Source organism: Gigantopelta aegis, chromosome 7, assembly GCF_016097555.1.
Source record: "Gigantopelta aegis isolate Gae_Host chromosome 7, Gae_host_genome, whole genome shotgun sequence".
In the NCBI taxonomy this organism is placed as follows: domain Eukaryota; kingdom Metazoa; phylum Mollusca; class Gastropoda; order Neomphalida; family Peltospiridae; genus Gigantopelta; species Gigantopelta aegis.
In genome coordinates, this window is record NC_054705.1 from 41087813 (window position 1) to 41093927 (window position 6115).

Genomic DNA, 6115 nt, shown 5'->3' on the forward strand with positions numbered 1-6115 from the left:
CACCATATAGCCAGTTTAAAATGTACTGAGGTGTCGTTATACAAACATTCCTTTCCGTTCTCTCACTATCTAGACCAAGTGTTCAAGTAACCACACCATATAGCCAGTTTAAAATGTACTGAGGTGTCGTTATACAAACATTCCTTTCCGTTCTCTCACTATCTAGACCAAGTATTCAAATAACCACACCATATAGCCAGTTTAAAATGTACTGAGGTGTCGTTATACAAACATTCCTTTCCTTTCTCTTACAATCTAGACCAAGTGTTCAAATAACCACACCATATAGCCAGTTTAAAATGTACTGAGATGTCGTTATACAAACATTCCTTTCCTTTCTCTTACAATCTAGACCAAGTGTTCAAATAACCACACCATATAGCCAGTTTAAAATGTACTGAGATGTCGTTATACAAACATTCCTTTCCTTTCTCTCACTATCTAGACCAAGTGTTCAAATAACCACACCATATAGCCAGTTTAAAATGTACCGAGGTGTCGTTAAACAAACATTCCTTTCCTTTGCATTCTCCCTTAGGGTATTTCATCGCTATTGCAGATGTTCACATTACTCCATTTTCGTGCTTATATCCAATTAAGATTCAAGCACACTGTTCTGGGCACACGCCTCAGCTATCTAGGATGTCTGTCCAGGACAGTATGTTAGTGTTTAATGGTTAGTGAGAGAGAAGAGGGTGTAGTGGTCTTAAGTCCTTAAAACTCGCTCTGGGTTGGAGCCGGTACAGGGCTGCGAACACCTGTACCTACCAGCCTTATGTTCGATGGCTTAACCACGACGCCACCAAAAAAAAAAAAAAAAAAAAAAAAAAAAAAAAAAAAAAAAAAAAAAAAATATATATATATATATATATATATATATATATATATATATATATATATATATATATATATATATATATATTAATAGTCCCTTACCAGTCCAAACGGAGGGGACTAAGATTTCATCTCTGTTCTTCTGTCCGTCTGTCTCACATATAGCTTTCCGGATGGTGGTTGTTTGTTTAGTTTTTTGGGGGTTTTTTTAAGAAAGCCTTGAGATGTTGACATTTTGTGTGTAGCTTTATCGTGTACTGGTACAGATCAAGTTTGACTTTCATGGCGATTTACCCATTTTTGACGGAGTTATGGCCCTTGAACTTAGGAGATGTTAAAAAAAGATTTGCGGAATAATTTTTCACAAAGCCTTCAGATACTGAGTTAACATTTTGTGTATTGCTTTATCATGTACTTTTGCAGATCAAGTTGTACTATCATAATGCTTGTGGGGTTTTTTATCATTATTATTTTTTTATTTTTTTTATTATTATTGCATACTGATTCATAGAATAATTTAGACTAGCGAGACGCTTCATGTATTTACGTGCATTCGTCACATAACACAATTATCGAAAAGGGACCAGGCGCCTACCCAGTTACGCATGATATCCCACGTTATCTCTTGTATCTAGTACGTCATCAGGGGGAGGGGGATGGGGGGGGGGGGCATAAAGACCTGTGCCCCGCTCCATGAAGCGATCTTAGCGCCAAGTTCTACTTTTAAACAGTTTGTTTTGTTTAACATCACTAGAGCTCATTAATTAATTAATCATCGGCTATTGGATATCAAACATCAGAGGAAACACGCAACATTTTGTCCTAATGCCACAGACAGGAGAGCACATACAAAAAAAAAGTAAAGTTTGTTTTATTTAACGACGCCACTGGAGAACATTGATTATTTATTTTTTATCTTATCATCGGCTATTGGACCTCAAACATATGGTCATTCTGACACTGTTTGTAAGAGGAAACCCGCTGTGATCACATAGGCTACTCTTTTACGACAGGCAGCAAGGGATCTTTTATTTGCGCTTCCCACAGGCAGGATAGCACAAACCATGGCCTTTGTTGAACGAGTTATGGATCACTGGTCGGTGCAAGTGGTTTACACCTACCAGTCGGTATCTGGATTAAAAATCCCATGCCTCAACTGGGATCCGAACCCAATACCTACCAGCCTGTAGACCGATGGCCTAACCACGACGCCACCGAGGCCGGTGAGCACATACAACGGCCTTTGACCAGGTGTGTGTGTGTGTGGGGGGGGGGGGGGGGGGGTAACCCAGTGGGTTGATGCGCGGTCGGTCTGGGATCGACCCCAGTCAGTGGGCCATATCTCAAAGGCTGTGCATATAAAATATCTTTTGCTAGACTATATGTCGAGATTAACAAATGTTTGACATCCAGTAGCCAATGATTAATAAATTAATGTGTTCTAGTGGTGTCGTTATACAAAACAAACGTTTTCTCTTCTTTTTTTTACCAGTTGTGGTGCACTGGTTGGAACGAGAAAAAAACCCAATCAGTTGAATGAATCCACCGACGTGATTCGATCCTGCGACGCGAGCAGTCAACCGACTGACCTAAATTCCGCCCTCACCTTTAAACGTGCATAACTACCTTGCGCACTTAAGGTGATCTTAGCGCTAAGATCGCTTCGTGGAACGGGGCCCTGGTCCGCCCCCACACCCCACCCCCGCACCCCACCCCCACCACCCCATTATACAAGCCAATGCAGTCGTGATATATGGATTACATTAAACCCACCCATCCCCAGTCTCGCCTCAGAGACGTGTAACATGTTTCAACACCAAACACAAGTTTTTTGGAGAAACTCAATTCAATACAATTATCTGCCTTGAAATGTTGAACATTGTTCGCTAACAAAAGCGCACTCCTTTCATTCTGAATACCGGCTTTCCCAAATAACGAATAGACTTCGCACAAAGCATGTTTACTTACTTAAAATTCAACATGCGTAACGGTACATCGCCGAGTGACGACGAAATTTGAGAGCTTCTCAAGTGCACACAAAATATACTGCTATAGTCACGGTTGTTATTATGATGGCGAGATTAGCTTAGTCGGTAGAGCGCTCGGCTGCATGTGGAAATAACCCAAACAGGTAACCGACAGGTAGCGATTCTACGATCAAGTGTTCCTCGGTTCCAATACATCTCACTAATAACAGGCACCTTAGAATTGTTTGTATATATATATGTGTGTGCGTGTGTGAAAAAATAAATAAACAACTCCACTTGTTTTAAATATAAGTATGTATTTCTTTACACATAAATAGGCCGTTCATCCATTTTTATGGGAGAGAAAGAGGGAGACAGAGAGATGATAGAATCGTTGCATGATCATGACGTGTTGGCCCTTTTCAAGTATCCATTTTTGTCCAAACGACTACTAAAAGTACTACTCTACATTGTATTAAAGTACTTAAGTTCGTTTATGAATATATACTGTCAGACATTTTGAGTCGTGCCTACTTTAAAAGTTCCCCTTTTAGTTCTAAGGTGTTCTTTGGAATTTGAAAGTGCCCTTTTTATTTATATATTTTTATTTTTTCAAAGTGGCCTATTTAGTTTAAAAGTGTCCTTTGTTGATTAAACGTGCCTTTTTTAAAAAAAAGGGTTCTTTTTTATTTTAAAAGTATCTTTTGAGGTTTAAAAGTGTCTGTTTTATTTTAAAGTGTCATATTGTCAGCCGATCTGTAAGATACGTGTTTTGTACCGACAGTAAACACCCCCACGGTCAGTCACGGCGGAGCAGTTGGGGGGTGGTGGGGGACTGTAGTCCCCCCCAATAATTCTGAATAAAAAATATTATTGGTAGTAAATCTTAAGGCAGAGATGAATTTTACTAAACGAATGCAGGAAATTACATTTCTAAACATCTAGTTCTCAAAATATTACGGGCTAGCATAACCCGAACCCATCGCGCCCCCCCCCCCCCCCCCCCCCCCAATGTTTACTTGCTTCCGTCGTGCCGCCGGTCCTGTAGATTGTAAAAAAAAAAACAAAAAAAAAAAAAAACAAAAAACAATCAAACCCAGAAAACCCCAAATAGTCTCTGCTAATGGGTAAATTGTGTCAGACAGATGGTTCTACATTTATAGTCAAAAACACAAAGTGTCACCTGGCAGGATTCGAACCCACGAACCTACTGTACCGACTCACATGACATTTGCTAGTCCAGGCTCGTGCTCCGTATTGATAACCCTACTGATGATGGGCGCCACTCTTGATGGGGTACGGTTTAGCTGAAATGTTTGCGAACATCTGATATTATCACAGCTATATATTTCGTACAGCTCTGTCCCGTGTAGGTTTTTACTTATTAAATAACAATAATAAGAATCCCGTCCCATAACCTCAACATGTTAATTAAATGTAGATATGCGCTAATTCTAATTCTGAAATGTCCGAACTGCGCACCACGAATCGAAACTGAACAGTTAGAACGGTGTTTTTAAATTGAAAAAATAACAAAATAACAAAATAAATAACAAAAAAAAAAAACCAACATGGTGGGTGGGGCATTTTTCATGGGGCGGGCGGGTACGATAACCAACTAATTGTTTTAGAGGGACATACCCTAGTTTTTAAACACTAAGGCATATTGTTTACTATTATAGCTGTTTTTGATAAATGAAATTATTCTCTACTTAGATTTTATGGTTTAGATTATCAATTTCCATACATTGGAAGTGTGTTTGGTCATCATGGTGTTTTTAATATCATAAAATGTATTTCTCGTATTGTTAAAAATGCATGTGCGTCTGAGAAGTAACAGTTATGGAGTCGTGTTTTAGTCTATTTTTAGAGGTTATTTCACCATTTCAAAGTCACAGACTCGTTTCACTCAATTATTGTAACTTTATCCAAAAGTGTTACAGGTGTGTAGATTAACTAAACTCACGGGTTGAAACTAGGGTCTGTCCCTGTAAGTAGCCGAATTGTTGTGGGGTGAACAGGCGTGGGAGCGAAACGCCATGGATTGTTACTAACAGGACAGTAGCTTGACCTAGGTCTGCGTCAAGACAAGAGGGTATTAACTTAGACCATGTGCATGCCACAAGTCAGTACCGCAGTACTTATATGCACCTATGACCAGTTTTCCTCTCCGGTATGGTTTTCTTGTGGACATTTATATACTCTTTACCCTCTGCCCTACATTTCCTCCGCTTATTTTGCTTCCATTCAAGCTCATTTCTGCACCCCGCCTTCTAATCATGACGGGCACCACGACTGGTATATCAACGTCCGTGGTATGTGCTACCCTGTCTATGGGATGATGCATATAAAATATTCCTTGCTACTAATGGAACAATTGTAGCGAGTTTCCTCTCTAAGACTACATGTAAAAATCACCTAATGGTTGAAATATAATAGCTGATGATTAATAATCAAACTTAATCTACTTATGACGGGTGCCACTCACGATGGGGTAGGGTGGGCTGAAACCTACAGTTAAAAAACACAGTGTCTACTAACTGGAATCGAACCCACTGCACCGACTCACATGACATTTGACATTAGAGAATGGGTCCACTAGTTTGACAGTAAATGCAATGGGTATACAGCCATTTATGTTCTAAACAGGAATATTCATTTAAATTTATTTTCTTGTTTAGAATGTCAGTGTCTGTATATTGAATGTGTTTCTGGTCGTCTTAATATTTGTAAGAAGCCAAAACTGGATTTTGTTTTCAAATAATTTCGTACGTACGAAAACATATATTTTAGGAAATAAAATGAAATTTAACCTCGTACAAATATTAGAACGATCAGAAACACGTTTAATATACAGCCAGTAATATTTTATGCAGAAAAATATATATGTAATTACAATCGTTAAAAAGTCTCTGTTAGTCGATAACATCTTAAATATTGCAGCAAACTCAGGAATGTCCCTTTAACATTAGGTAATCGTTAAAAAGCCGTCCTAATTCGAAATCATATTACAAAGGCAGCAAATGACAATCAGTTTAAGTGTGTTTGTGAATTCGGCGCCAGGATCTAAACCGCTCGGCCAAAGGAACATTCACATCTACAAAGCCAAATTCAGAAACAAAACTTCTGGAGATAGCACTTTGTGCAGTATTCAACAAATGTTTGAGAAAGTCACTATAGCCCTCACAGAAGATTTGTCTTATAGTGTCTTATGTATTATAGTAATACAGTCGATTTTTTTTTTTTTTTCAACGTATTTTCGTGCCTATATCCAATTAAGGTTCTGCACTCTGTCCTAGACACACACCTCAGCA